Consider the following 16875-nt stretch of genomic DNA (forward strand, 5'->3'; position numbering starts at 1 on the left):
AGGAATTTAAAATGATTGGAATAAAAATGATCGAAGTTGATTGAAGGAGATGCTTCCCTCCCTAACCTTCAAAGAAAATACCTACATCATATTATGTCAGTGAAGACACGATTCTGAGGAAGAGATTAAACAGATTCTTTCAATTGCAGAGAGTGAAACTAAGAATTTTATTGGATACAATCTGTCCTATTGGTGGGAGAATGGGTGTAGTAGCAGAAAGAAAGTTTGTTATAATTGAAAGTTGGTGTGGCGGGGCAGAGCGGGGATAAGGCCGGGGCGGGTGGTGGGGAGCGAGAGATGCTGATGTCTATAGCTGTAGCTTGCTTCTCGGACAGTCAGTGAGCGAGTAAACGTCTCCAGGCAACGAGCGTAGCTGTGATGGCTACACTGTGCCAACCTGTTATACCGTAACTTTGTTCGTTACAAATCTGTGAAAGGGTTAACAAGACTTTATCTGTACCTGATACATGTAAATCCCTTATACAGGGTGTGTGAGAGATGTGTGGTTGAATAAGAAGTAAAACTGTAATTGTGTTGTGTGGTACAACTGTGGACACTTGGCATTATCATCAAAACTTGCAAGGTAAGTGTTGTGGCATAGTTTTCTTATTACAATCTCTTTGCGTAAAGCGTGAATTAAATCACTGTACCAAATTTAATACATTACATTTCTTCTCTGGAGTTGAAATATAGAAGTAATACATAAGATTAAATATACTTGAACTTCGCTATTCAAAACTGAAAACAGAATACTTCAAAACATTTATATCTAGATATAATATAATTATTTGCCTTTTTATTCTTAAGATGTAAAATGATGTTACCATAGTTACTCAAATGTAACAGATATTTATAAGGTGTATGTTGCAGATATAAACTAAGAATAAGTATAACTGAAAATTCCTGTTAAATGTATTTAAAGTATAGTTTTTCTCTGTTTAGTTCAATTAAAGTATGACATAAATTTGCAGTTTTTAAATTAACGCAGTGACACTAATAAAATATTTATATTAATACTTTATACTTTAAAAGACATCATAAATAATTATATGTTATAACTTATAACTATCTTTCCTGTTAAGATGTTTGCAGCTTGTTACTATAGTTACAGATGACTACAATTTAACAGGTGACTGTATCTTAACAAATGGTGACGTAATTCGAATAAAATCTGAGAAAATGGACTTAAAATACAGCGCATTACTTATGATACAGTACCTCTTTTTCTTATTACGATATTTGACGTCTGTTGCTATTCTTGCAGTTCATTAAATTTTAACAGTACAATGTAATTTAATATAGACGGACATAAGGAAGAAACGTAAAGAAAACAAACTCAGAAAATAGGATATAAAATATGACATATAGGTATTTTCGTTATGACAATGTCTGAAAGTTGTACTATTGTCACCTTTGGCTACAGTTTGACACACGATTTTGTGTTTTATAAATACTTCTTTAGAAAATAAAATCACAAGACAAACTTAAATCACAATTTATTATGTACCTATTGCATTACAAAGTTTTAAAGGCGCTAGCGTGAAATAGCTATAACGACAAAATGTTAATCACCGACATCATTTTAAGAAAAATATTGTAATGAAACTTAATGACTTGAAAATATCATTTTAATGTCATTTACACAACAAATTCAGTAAAGTATTAAGATATTCAATTGTATTTATTTTATTTTACGAGTATCTTGTTAAATCTGACAACATATTCTGTATTACATTTTTGTGTAATAGTGAAACCTCAGACAAGTATTCTCTGAAGCCCTTTTAGGGACAGTTATTTTTATAAATTTATTACTTACATGTGTATTTCAAAGTTGTTGCTTGTAATTAAAAAAATGCATTATAATTGTGTGAATAAGACATGCGAAAAATAAGAAATATGAATATTAAATGACTGTGTTGAGCCTTATTTCCAGAATGTTTTAAGTTTCTTACAGGTTACTACATTTTTAAAGCAATTTCATAGCCTGTATTATTCTCTTCTCTTTATTCTTCGCACATATTTACATTTACTTGTTGATTATTACTTCTTTACTACATGGCTTAAAATACTAAATATTTTGGTGCATGTCTTTCTTTATTACGATGTTTGAAATATGTAGTGTCTTAATACAATTATAACTGCACATTTGCAATCGGCTATGTTTTCTCTTTCTTTCTTTTCTTTATTAGATATAATGCGGATGAAATTTTAGGTAAATAAACTAAAAATCTTGAACACAATTATTACTATGACATCTCTTTCAGCTATATTTAAGCTCGTTATCATAGTCACAAATTACTACATTTTAACACTTCACTTATTTAAAGAGACAATAAAATGGTGCTTATAAAAGTGAAGAAATTATTCTTGTGAAGTGACTTTTAGATGTAACTTGATATAAATTTCTTCTCAGCATGTTCCAAGGTTGTTGCTATAGTTACACGTGACTTCATTATGTTTTATTATGATTCGTGTTAGTTAACAACTCTGTGGGAAGATATTGAGAACGTAACTAGCTTGATGTACTTGAAACCTCGTGATAATGAGAGAAAAGGACAGCTAGTCTCAGTTATCGAATCCCCAAACTCTAGACCACGAATCAGGAATATTATAACCAAATACTGAAGATTGTTTTGGCTTCAGAATCACTTAATTCACAGCGTCAGTTATGAACACTAATGAGATGAGTATTGTTTAGGTTTAGAAAGTAAAACACTTCAAGAATGTTACTGAATTCGTTATATTTGCAGTTAAAATGCAATTCGGGTATTATTAAATATGTAATTTGTACAATTTATATTTACACAGACTTTCTTGCAGTACCATTGAAAACTTACGAATGTCAGTAGAAAAATTCATACAACATTGCTCAAAGGAACAAATTGTATGTTCTGTTCAAAGCATATTATAATTAAATCTTAAATTCAAAGACCATTTTCAGTTGTAAAATCTATTCAGAGACAATATCATAATTTTAACTGTATTGTTTTGATTAAAGGTTCTCTTACAGAGTCCATTCAGAGAGCAGGATGTGGTTGAACTACAATTTCTGATTTGATACCAATTTTGAACTAAGGAGCTTATTAAGAAACGAAGAATTAATTTTTCATTCATTCACTAATAGTTTTCTGCCCAAAAGCAAGTCTTTCCCTGCAAATCCAACATTCTCCAATCTTCCCTCTCTTTCGCCTTCCTCTTAGTCTCTGCATGCGATCCATAATATATATCTTAACGCAGGGATGTCAAAGCGCCTTTATTACGTGCTCATACTACAAGCAATACAAATCGAACAAGGTTCACTTTTTAGAAAAACAAAGTAAACATCGCTCTTAACGAAATGTTGTGCGGGTTCTTGAGAGCACGCAGTTCAGGCGCTTTCACATCCCTGTTAACGCTGTCATCTAATACCTTCTTCTACCACGAACTTTTCTCCAGTTCACCATTCCCTTCAGTGCATTTTTCAGTAGGTAGTTTCTTCTTAAGCAGTGACACAGCCAATTTCTTTTTTTCTTCCTGATCGATTTCAGCATTATTCTTTTTCTTCACCCACTCTTTCTAACACAGCTTCATTTCTTACTCTGTCTGTCCATTTCATACGCTCCATTCCTCCCCATATCCATATTTCAAATGCTTCTAGTAATTTCTCTTCACTTCGTCATAATGTCCATGTTTCTGTCCATTAAATGACACGCTCCACACAAAGCACTTCATTAATCTTTTCCTTTGTTCTTTTTCCAGAGGTCTGCTGAAGATGCTCCTTTTTCTCTTAAGAAAATGTTGTGCGGGTTCTTGAGAGCATGCAGTTCAGGCGCTTTCACATCCCTGTTAACGCTGTCATCTAATATCATCTAATATCTTCTTCTACCACGAACTTTTCTCCAGTTCACCATTCCTTCCAGTGCATTTTTCAGTAGGTAGTTTCTTCTTAGGCAGTGACCTAGCCAATTTCTTTTTATCTTCCTGATCAATTTCAGCATTATTCTTTCTTCACCCACGCTTTCTAGCACAGATTCATTTCTTATTCTGTCTGTCCATTTCATACGCTCCATTCTTCTCCATATACATATTTTAAATACTTCTAGTAATTTCTCTTCACTTCGTCGTAATGTCCATGTTTCTGTCCCATTAAATGCCACGCACCACACAAAGCACTTCATTAATATTTTCCTTTGTTCTTTTTCCAGGGGTCTGCAGAAGTGCTACTTTTTCTGTTAAAATCTTCCTTTGTCATTGCTATCCGCCTTTTGACTTCCTGGCAGCAGCTCATGTTACTACTTATTGTACACTCACTCCAAATAGTTGAAGCTGTTCATTTGTTCTACTGTCTCATTTCGAGTTCGCAACTTTGCATCCTTTGTTTTCTTCCGATAACCACGGTTTTCGTCTTGTTTATATTTATTTACATCTCACACTGATCACAGCTGCTATTTAGTTCCATTATCTTGTCCTTTATTATTATCTCCTCTTCTGCTAAGAACGCCATGTCATCAGCAAATCTTTTGCACTTTAATATTCTTCCTCCTACTATCACCCTTCCATGTTCTGAAAATAGTTCACTAAATCCTCTAACTTAAGTAGGTGTTGAGTAGGGTACGTGATAAAGGGTATCCTTCTGAATGCAACTCGTTGTTTCATATAAAGATTACCGAATGGCCTCATTTCTTTGAAATCCACACCAATTTTATTCGCGATCTCCACAAAGTTATTTCAGTGCACTCTATTAAAGCCTTTTTTTCAGTCAACAAATACTGCAAAACTTCTTGAGTTAATTATATAAGTATCGTAATTATTTATTTAACGACACTTTTAAGCTGAAAGAAGCTCTTCAGGGAGAGGAGATGATAATTTCACTTGTAATTCTCTCTTCTACGATTAACAAATTATAGCCAAGACGATTAAATTATGATTGTAGTTGAAATTGTAATTTAACATCTCTTTGGAACTGTACAGTTCATTCAAAGTCGGGCGGATAAAATAGGACTCTGATACAACCTAACCAAAATCTACTGTCTCTACCACAACTCTTATGGGCATGGCATTACGATAATTTTTGGGGAAAAAATGTGAGCTTTCTAAACCACGAATATGTATTACAATACAAGTTTTACCAATTTTTTTATCACGTTTTATAATGTCCTAGAAAATTTTCCTGCACCTATTTTCAGGTACTGAAATTAATAATAAAATTAATAATATGTCATTAATATAAACTGATCCCTGATAGATCATTTATGTTGAAGTCTAAGAAAGATGTTTTTGGTTGGCCCATCGACGTCTTGATCGTTATTGATCTCTGTGTGACCTGGTGGGTTGTTCTTGAAAGATATTTTTGGTAAAATTTCCCTTCCAATACAAAACTCGTATAGATGGCAAGGTACACATACCAAATAACGCCACCTTAACACTTCAGCCACTTTTGCTCTGTAAATAAGTTATGTACAAACACGAAAATTATGAAATAGAAACTATAATCTTATCTTTACAAACTAGCACAATGAAAATGGATATATTATATGCCGAACAAGAATTAGAACTCAAATAGGAAAACTTTGTAAATGGCGTTATTAGGAATAGGTTGTCCAATTAACGCCACCTATTTTCTAGTAACCTATACACTTATAATAATTGTTAATGAATTATTTTTCCTAAGCAACACAAATTGAACTAAGCGACTAAATTTGAGTTTCTGTTAATAAAAACTACAAAATCACACAATAATAATGAAAGATTCTTGATCTGAAACTGAAACACCAGATGGATTACGAAAATATGTTTTTCAGTGACTCCTTACTTTAAAAAAAAAGAGACAATGTGACAAAGTAGAAAGTTATTAAACACAAAAGCATTTACCTTAGTTTAATATGAATGTTTTCCAATAAGTAAAACAAAAAAATTAAGTTATGTAAAATAAAAAAAAATTAAGAGTTCGATAAGCAATTGAACCAATATCATTACCCCACATTCTGAACATTTGTAAGTTGAAAGCTTAGAAATTTCCTGATGTTTTCACACTGATGCTGTACTGTCAGCCTTAGTACTAACATAACCTAACATAGCGTTAAAGAGCTACTGAGTACTTGATAACATGACATGCTTGTTTTTCTAAAATTTTCAAATTTTATACATAGAAGAATGTTTAAGGTTCACGAAAATATATAGTTCAATATAGTTATTATTTGCTCAACACACAAAATAAAATATTACCTCTTACCTTGATATAAGAACAGCCATTCACTGTCAACACACAACAGGAAAATGAAGGAATATAATGTCACTCGTAAATGTCAGCGGACAGCTAGTAACTCATTTCATCACTAGATTGCAAGCGAATGCAGGCTACAGTAGTGCACTACCGAAAACTTGTGTCGTTAACAAATTTTAATAGGGTGGAGTTAAAGGTATACATGGCGTTATTTGGCTCAGGGACCTTATTTATAGTTTTGTTGATATATCCTAATGTATTCGGTTATGCTTTTGCGTCCCATTAAATACCATTATATTCTACATACATATACATAAGCCCATTGTATATCGTTCTATATTGTTCGTTCAATATTTCAACCACCTACCAATATTTTCTACATGCTTCTATTTATGCCTATATGTGTATAGAAGGCCTAATTTTATTATTCCAGACACATTTTAAAATTTTAAAGAGCGTGGAAAATGAAAGCATATAGGATTGTTAAGCAACTGGGAAAAAGTCTGAAACATGGTAATATAATTTTTATAAGGTACCGTAACATATAAATTCTTTCTTACTTACAAATGACTTTTAAAGAATCCGAAGATCCAGTGCTGTCCTCACATAAATCCACCATCGGTCCCTATCCTGAGAAAGATTAATCCGGTCCCTATCATAATATCCCACCTCCCTCAAATCAATTTTAATATTATCCTCCCATCTAAGTCTCGGCCTCCCCAAAGGTCTTTTTCCCTCCGACCTCCCAACTAACACTCTATATGCATTTCTGGATTCGCCCATACGTGCTACATGCTCTGCCATCTTAAACGTATGGATTTAATGTTTCTAATTTGTCAGGTGAAGAATTGAATGTGCAGATCTGCGCCGTGTAACTTTTTCCATTCTCCTATAACTTCATCCCTCTTAGACCCACATATTTTCCTAAGCACTTTATCCTCAAACACCCTTAGCCTCTGTTCCTAACATACAAGCTCTTCAAGGAGAAATTAGCAAAATAGATAAATATTGTATCATTAACGTCTTCTGAAATAAAAACTTCCTACAAATATTTTCGAGGCGCTCTTTACCTACATACCATCAATGCGATCTCAGGAATATATGTCGTCGTTGTTCCTGCAATAACTCCTATGTGCAAAACATACAATTCTTCAGTAGGAAGGAAAACACATTTATTCATTCTATGGCAGTGGTACATAGGAGATTATGAATTCCTACATTTTCGAAAGAAAGAAATATAAATACATATAGCAGATTTTATTATTTGCTGATCACTATTTAAGTTATTTAATAGAACAAAAATCTGAAAATCGATAAACATGTCACATAGGAGTCATTGCTAGAACAACGACGATGTGCACATACTCGTACGAGTACAACCCTAGATCATATATACCCAGATTGCTCGGCCTTATAGGCTTTGACTGTAACAACTTTTGTCAGGTTTACTGTGCTGCCATCTAATTGTTACATAAGGAGTCACATCGTAACTCCGATTTGAATTTCTTTAGCGACTGTACTGCCATCTTCTCGTGTTCGTTTATGGCGGACGGGTGGCGATCCTGGCGGTTGTTTTCTTCAAAGTGCTACCGATTTTAACATATATATATATATATATATATATATATATATATATATATGATCTAGGGTACAACCCAGGTTTTACTGTAGTTAACTGGACGTAGAAATCCACAACACAAAGAACCTCATGGCATTTGTTTAAGGACATCAGTATAAGAACAAGAATGACATTTCAGATGTTTAATCTACCTCATTCTTTTGGTTAAAACTGAGATGGCGTAATATTCTACTTGTTGAAGCCACTGCAAATGGTCTATTTCACATGACAGACCTTTGAAAGAGGACAGGAGCGGCGAGGCTTTATAATACAAAAACATGGGAATTATCCTAGGTAACAAATTTATGTAAAAGGAACCCTCCTGAAATACTCATGTATCAAAGACGAAGGTGGAAACGTGATTTTATTTTTAATCGCCAATGCTTTAAGTCCAACCCCAACCCACACCTATTTTGAATTAAGAACGACAAGGATAGGAGCCTACTGCAAATGCAAGCTAACCACAAAGTAAAATTTGCGCGTAAATCTTAGCGTACGCCAAGGCTAAATGGTGTTACTAATTGTCATTCTGAACTGCCCACAGAGGGCCGCTTTACTTTCAGAATTTAATGGCTCCCGCTTGGATTGTGTTGGGCCCAGAACTATGGGAAACGAACGAACAGACGTTGTCACGATTGTCGCTGCGAGGCACGCGATCCCAGTTCGGCTCGCACGCCTACTAACTATTGACGCTTTTTATTTAAGCTTTCTGGATACTACTGTGCCTACACAGAAGATAAGGCCGGCTCTGTCGCCTTCGGCTTCTCGCAGAATGGAGCCACACACGATTCTTGGCAAGTTGTGTGACATTCCAGATGCGTCAACTGGCTACCAAGTAGGCCTACAGTTCTTACCAATATTTCGCATTCTCAATTTGTAAATAAGGCAGCAATATTTCCTACATTATCACCTTTTCCTAATTCTATCTCATTATACAGTTGGAACTTTTTCGACATAGTGTCAGAGTCTCGCTATTTTTCATTAAATCAGTACGGTTTCTTTGACGTAGTATCATATCCCGGCACTTCTCATTACACCAGTATTCTTTCATCAACATAGCACCATATTACCGCCATTTATCAATATACCAACACACCTTCATCGATTGTCAATCATATTCCCGCCATTTCTCATTGTACAGTGAGCCCTTTATCGACAGCATTCATATTCGCGCCATTTTCCAATATACCATCACCTTCTTGTCAATCATATTTCCGCCTTTTCTAATTATACAATCACTCTTTCGTCAAAAAACCATCATATTCCCGCCACTTACCAATATACCATCATTCCTTTATCGACTGCCAATCATATTCCCATCATTTCTCAGTCTTGCAAGGAGTCTTTTTTCGAAAACCATTATATTCCCGCCATTTCCCAATATACTAACACTCTTTTATCGACTGATAATCACATTTCAGCCTTTTCTAATTGTACAATCACTGCTTCGTCAAAATCTATCATATTCCTGTCATTTATCAATTTACATTTATCAATTTACGATCACTCCTTTATCGATTGCCAATCACATTTCCACTATTTTCTTTAGACAATGAGTCCATTGAAAGCCATCATATTTCCGCCATTTCTCATTGTACAATGAGCCCTTCATCGAAAGCATTCATTATGGGTTCCATTTCCCAATATACCATCACTTTTTTGTCGACTGTCTATCATATTCCCGCCTTTTCTAATTATACAATCACTCTTTCGTCAAAAACCAACATATTCCCGCCACTTACCAATATACCATCACTTCTTTATCGACTGCCAATTATATTCCCATCATTTCTCAGTTATACAATGAGTCTTTCATGGAAAACCATTGTATTCCCGCCATTTCCCAATATACTAATATTCTTTTATCGACTGCCAATCACATTTCAGCCTTTTCTAATTGTACAATCACTTCTTCGTCAAAATCTGTCATATTCCTGCTGTCATTTATCAATATACGATCACCCCTTTATCGACTGTCAATCACAGTTCCACTATTTCTCCTTATACAATGAGTCCATCGAAAGCTACCACATTCTGATTTTCCAATACACCATCACCCCTTTTTCTATTGTCAGTCACATTCCCGCCTTTTCTAATTAATGCACAATCGTCAAAAACCATCATATTCCTGTCATTTATCAATATACGCCTTACCGTCAACTCCATCAACCCTTAAGGCTGGTTCACAATAAACCGGGAACGGAAACGACAACGAGAACGAGAACGGAAATAATGTTAAAATATGTGGTTTTGAATGTGAGCATTCACAATAGTTAATTGTGAATGCTCCCATTTAAATACTTTTATTTTAACATTATTTCCGTTTTCGTTCTCGTTGTCGTTTCCGTTCCGGTTTATTGTGAACCAGCCTTTAGTCGACTGTGAATCATATTCTCGCCTTTTCTAATTCTACAATCACTCCTTCGTCAAAAAGCCCTCACATTCCTGTCATTTATCACTACCTCTTATTGACAATCAATCATATTTCTGCCGTTTCTCATTATATAATCATTCCTTCAATGAAAATCTTCATATTTCCGTCATTTGTCAATATACTATCACTCACTTATCTACATTGCATAATATTCACGCTATTTAGCATTATAATAAAACATCTTTATCGACAGTTCATCATTATTGCACCACTTCTTGCTGTATAATCGTTCTTTATGGGTATATTATCAATATTATTTTATTTCTATTATTCTTCGTTGTTCATCTCTGCTTCTTAGTATATCATATTTCTGACACTTTTCGTTTATTATCAAAAGATACATCACCGTATGTGGCTGTCATTTTATCATAATACTGTCGTTCATTATCGGTGTACAATTAATATGTTGTGCTATTTATTATGATACTATCACTTCTCGCCAATATAGTACACGCTGTCATTTTTCATTACACTATCACTTCCTTACCAACATATATTTCAGTCATTTTTCTTTATCCTGTCACTCCTTTAACTTCATATCATTGTCATATTCCCTGAAATACATATTGAATTTAAAAACAATGTTATTATTATTATTTCTTTTTCGCGTCCCCCAGTTAACTGCTTTTCGGACCTACAGAGAACCACTGGAAAATATGTCTCGGCTTTTAAGAAAAATATCCATATTAATGCCCATCTGATATAGAGTTATAATTTCTTTCGAAAATCTTCCTTTTCGTCTGCATTTAATATTATTTTTGCCATTTCTTTCACTGGAAGGTACGGGTTCGATCCCGAGTGGTGACGGGATTTTTCTCGTTTCCAAACTTCCAGGCTCACTCAGCCTCCTATAAAATTGAGTACCGGGTCTTTCCCGGGGGTAAAAGGCGGTCAGAGCGTGGTGCCGACCACACCACCTCATTCTAGTGCCGAGGTCATGGAAAGCATGGGGCTCTTCCTCCATGCCCCCCAAGTGCCTTCATGGCATGTGACGGGGATACCTTTACCTTTTACCTTTTTTTCTTTCATTAATCACACAATTTTTAATGTTTTCCAATATAAGAACTATAGAGAAAATAGTGTAATACCGCTGTAATATGCTTGCAGTTTTTCACGGAAATACACGTTTTTAGCATCCAATAAAAGTGTTTTTACATGCTATCCGTGTACTGGCTTTTAACCTAATCTACTAGCCACATTTAGTTCATACAAAATCCCAGTTAGTTAATCCACCCGAAATGTGTACATAAGACTTTTTACTGCAATACAAACAATATATAAATTGAGAACCTTATAAAAATTACACAGAACGGCTGTTTACATAAAATCAACTCCAAGCGATTTTTATCTAGATTGTTGACACCCGATGACAAATAAAACATTTAAAAATAATTTACTTTGTAAAAATAACAAACTAAATAAATACACAACACTGAAAAATTTTCTAATTACGCTTTAAGGGTAAAAAGAGATCATTGCAAATAAACTGAAATAAAGTAGCTGTTGGAGAAATATAGCAAATAAAGCAGGCTGCAAGTTGTTTATTCAACACTGCTTCTGACTTTACTATCTGCTACTTCCAAGTATTCATGGAGGTACACTTTTTAGTAACTTTGATTTTCTGTCTGAACAGAGTAATGTCTTCTGAACTATTGCAGCCACTTCATCCGGGAATGATCACTAGAAATTAATTCTCATGAGTTAATCCATATCAAGTGGTACAGAAGACATATTAGTTGAACAGTAAAAAAAAATATATTTTTTTTGTGTCTCGTGAGCCTTATAGCCTACGATAACAGTGTAGAATTACTATTATTTTATTTTTATTATGATTGGTTTTAAGATGGCGAATAAATGTTTATCTTTGAATGCAACATTTTCTCCATTCGAAGGTGTTGGCGCTAACATTCATACCTTGCTCTGACAATTCCTAGAACAATGGGACAAGAATGGGTTAAATCAGTGGTACTCACTACAAATTAGAGGAAAGCCAAAAGTGAGAAAAGTAATTTGCCGAGAGCCGCAATTCTTTTCACAGTATTGAAGCTAACAAAATGCGCGGATTTCTAACAATAATACTTACTTACAAATGGCTTTTAAGGAACCCGCAGGTTCATTGTCGTCCTAACATAAGCCCGCCATCGGTCCCTATCCAGTGCAAGATTAATCCAGTCTCTATCATCATATCCCATCTCTCTCAAATCCATTTTAATATTATCCTCCCATCTACGTCTCGGCCTCCCCAAAGGTCTTTTTCCCTCCGGTGTCCCAATTAACATTCTATAGTAATAGTAATAATAATAATAATAATAATAATAATAATAATAATAATAATATTATTATTATTATGTTAATATAAAGTAACAACTAAATATGACAGATATTTTGAAGTTGAAGGGCGGACTCTGCTACTCTTCTGCAAAATCATATCAATACGAGAAAATAAGTAACCAAGCAAGCTTGTATGTATGTATGTATGTATGTATGTATGTATGTATGTATGTATGTATGTATGTATGTATGTATGTATGTATGTATGTATGTATGTATGTATGTATGTATGTATGTACCTTTTTTTTTTGAGCAGTATGTTCCATTACAAATGAGAAGTAATAGTACATGCCTAGGTTTACCTTCGAGTACATGATATATTATTATGTTGCTATTCTAGGTTAAGTATGGATTAGTGTAGTTCATCTGTGACGTGTAACTGTCAAGATAATATTGTTACCTCTTAGTATAACTTATTTTCCTATTCGTAACCTATGAAGTACTAGAATCTATTTACATATTCTAGCATTTAAATATTTACAGTATTTACATATTTACTAACTTTTTGATGAGCCTAGTTTCAAATAAATTATATCCTATAATATTCTAGCTTATTTACAGAATATAAGTTACCTATTTTTGGCCCTTATCACTTAATTCTGATTTTTAACCTCTTTATCTTCCCAAATAACTTATCCTTATATACTAGCCAGGCTATTGTATTTGTTCAAAGTCTGTACTATTAGCAAACTTTATAAAATATTGTGTGTGTGTTTTTTACACAAAATATTCCTCACGTGTGTATTAACAGTCACTCTAATGCAGAACTCGCGATTACAAATCAGAGTAGCGGTAGTAGCACAGGTCTCTCATGCCGAGATATTACTGAAAGGCCGCTCGGCATGGCAAATTTTATACGCACGTTCGGCGCCCTAATGTCCTTAGCCAGGATAGGTGGCGTCATTGGACATAAGTTAGTCACACAACTTACATTGATTCCTTGCCTAACTACTAATAACTTTAGAGTTCGGTTGTGGCGCATATTCTTCTTATAGTAAGCGTTTGAAATTCTCTTCTTTTTCCACCACGAATGCTCTGAACGGGTCCATATATTACTCGGTTCGGAGAAAGACGTATTCCCGCCAAAAAAACCAAGGTATTTAGAAAGACGCTACTTCACAATAGCTTTGTCCATAACAATATATCATAGTACTTACTGCTGAAGAAGAATTATGGAAACAGATGAACTGACTGAGGTTAGGAGCATAGACAAGTCTAACGGAAGAAATCAAAGGGAAGAAATTATAAGAACGAGCAAAGGAACGAAGCAACTACCAGATATTAGTGATTGTGAGGACAGAATAGATAGGTGTTTTGAGAGATTATTAAATGGCAAATGAGGGACAGAATAGTGAGAAGGATGGAATTGGCGAGGAATAAGAGTGCTAGAAAGTGAGTACAAGAAAGTCAGACGTGGCAAAAGTGATAGAATAAAAATAGAGAAGAAAGTGTTAAGTGTAAGAAGATAGTGTAAGAGTAGTAAGATAGACATACAAACAATGGAGAAGTAGAGTGAAAGAACATCTGAAAAATGAGAAGTGGAAGGGAGAGAAATTGGAAGTGTAATTAAGTGAATTAGATATTTCATGTGATTCAATGTTGTGAGTTGGGGATTAGCATCAGAGGTACTATAGGTGTAGGAATATTACAGATATACATTTACGGAAAGAAGCAATAAAAGAGGAAATTGAAGAGTGACGTGAAGAGAAAGAGATAAGCACGTAAATAAATGGATGGTAGAATAATAGAAAAATAATAAGTGGTATAGGTGTTGTAAAATAGAGAAAATGGAAATGTAGACAAATAATTTAGGAGAAAATAGATGGAAAAGGATGATTAAGAGTAGATAGATTCGAGAACAGAGAATGAAGAAATAGTATATATAAAAATAAATAAATAAATAATGAAAATTATTAAGAAAAGGAATAGGCTATGCAATATTAAATAGAAAAGCGAGAAATGGAAGGAACAGAGTCTAGGTATGAGAGAGAATAGAAGATAATAGATAGGAAGAAAAGACAGCAATTCAGTTAAAACAGAAGAATAGGTAGTAATCAGAAAATACTTGGCAAATGAATATATTAACATAAAAGGTAGTATATATTAAAGGGATTGTGAATCGAAAAACAGAAATGTAAAGATCAACCATAACTATGAATAATTGTAAAGTTGGCTGTCAAATATCAATATCATAGTACTCTTGTTGAGTGGAATATGGTTCTCTTCGAGTACAAACAATTAATTAATTGACTATAGTCGGACATTAATGAGATTGGCAAGGAAAATAGATGTAGAATGCACCAACTCCTATCCCACAGCCGATTTAATCTACTAACAGTCTCAGAGGATCTGCCAGGATGGTACTCTCCCTAATTAGAAGTTATCGCTTACTGACTCAGTCCTACATACCTGTTAGTCATTTCTATCAATTTTATGCGTTCTGGTATTACAAGGAATTCCACTGAAATAGAACACGGAACTGGTATCTGATACTGTACAGAGTTACGGTGTATTGGCCGTAACGGTGAATTTATTATTAGAAGATACTCGTAAATATGCAAAGTACCTTTACTTCTAATTTCGCTGACGACTAATTTATTGTATCGCAGTACACGGTGCGAGTACTTGATAACGGAAACTGTATTATGCATGCAGAAATGAAATCTACTGATCAATTTTAATAAGACAATGTGTGCCAACACTATGCCAGATGCTAATGAACTGTTGGTAATCCTTCAGGATATTCAGGAAAAGGCTGACTAGTGCTTATTCGGGTTATATATAAAGATCAAAGCGCATAGGGGGCATGGCGGTAGAGATCCATGATTTCATCACCTCAACACTAGAATCGCTCCGACCGCCTTTTAACTCCCGGAAAAGACTCGATACTCAATTTGACAGGAGGCTGAGTGGATCCCGAAGTTGTTGTGGAAGTTTGGACAACTAGAAAAATCCCGCCATCTTCCGGGGCTTTCCACTCCGACTTACCTATATTTTGCGATGTTAGTGTTACTAAATTAAACAATTGAATGGTTTATTGATCTGGTATATCTCATCCACTGTAATAATTAGATTATCGAGGATTATTCGAATTGAAGGCAAGCCAAGGCAGCAGCTAGTCATATATGCATGTCTTCAAAAAATGTTTCCTTTACATACGAAGATTTACTTGTAGAACCAATCGCATATAATGGCAGAACTCTTTATTCATAGAAAAATCAGGAATGTCAAGGCACACCATAACGGATACTGATATTGCTAACAATAAATAACATATATCATATCATATCATATCATATCATATCATATCATATCATATCATATCATATGATATCATATCATATCATATCATATCATATCATATCATATCATATCATATCACACCACACCACATCACATCACATCACATCACATCACATCACATCACATCACATCACATCACATCACATCATATCATATCATATCATATCATATATAGCCACCGGCGCGTAGCTCAGTCGTCCAAGGCGTTTGCCTGCGATCCGGAGTCGCGCTTAGGCACGGGTAAGATTTCCGCTTGGACTGATTACCTGGCGAATCCTCGGCCTCATCTTGCCAAATACCAATCCTATCGACGCTAAAGAACCCCGTACTTGATAGCCTACAGCGTCGTTAGGCAACCAAGTAAAAAATCATATCATATCACATCTTATCATATAACATATCATATAATAATAATAATAATAATAATAATAATAATAATAATAATAATAATGATAATAATAATAATAATAATGATTTATTTAACCTGGCAGAGTTAAGGCCATACGGCCTTCTCTAACACTCAACCAGGAGTAAAAACTGCGTTATAGAAACACTACAAATTTACAAAGTACACACAAAACTGAATAAGATAATAATAATAAAATGTAAACAACAAGTAAGAAGAAATCAGACATAATATATAACATACAGAAAGAAAGAAAAAAGCATAATAAAATGTGAACAGCAGGTCAAAAATAAATGAGGCCTACAAAGTATAAAAAATAAGACAATTATTGAGAATAAAAATAATAATAATAATAATAATAATAATAATAATAAATAAGAATAGTAATGATAATAATAATGATAATAATAATATTAATAATAATAATAAATAAAATAATAACAGGCCTAATAGTAATAATAATACTAATATTAGTAATACAATAGTGCAGTACAAACATACAATGAATACAATATTTTTAAGTATACACAGTAAGGAAAATTATGTTTATATATAGCTCAACTTATCATATTAGAGATATA

General features: G+C 33.9%; 1 protein-coding gene across 1 annotated transcript in view; it reads left to right on the forward strand.

Annotated features, from left to right (window-relative positions):
* Positions 1 to 326: 326 nt before the first annotated feature.
* Positions 327 to 16875, forward strand: part of LOC138706239 (endoglucanase F-like) — a 219349-nt gene continuing 202800 nt past the window's right edge. Inside the window, exon 1 of the mRNA XM_069835288.1 lies at positions 327 to 583. The gene's annotated coding sequence lies outside the window, so the exon portion shown is untranslated. The remainder of the gene's footprint in view (positions 584 to 16875) is intronic.

Source organism: Periplaneta americana, chromosome 9 (genome assembly GCF_040183065.1).
Source record: "Periplaneta americana isolate PAMFEO1 chromosome 9, P.americana_PAMFEO1_priV1, whole genome shotgun sequence".
Taxonomy (NCBI): domain Eukaryota; kingdom Metazoa; phylum Arthropoda; class Insecta; order Blattodea; family Blattidae; genus Periplaneta; species Periplaneta americana.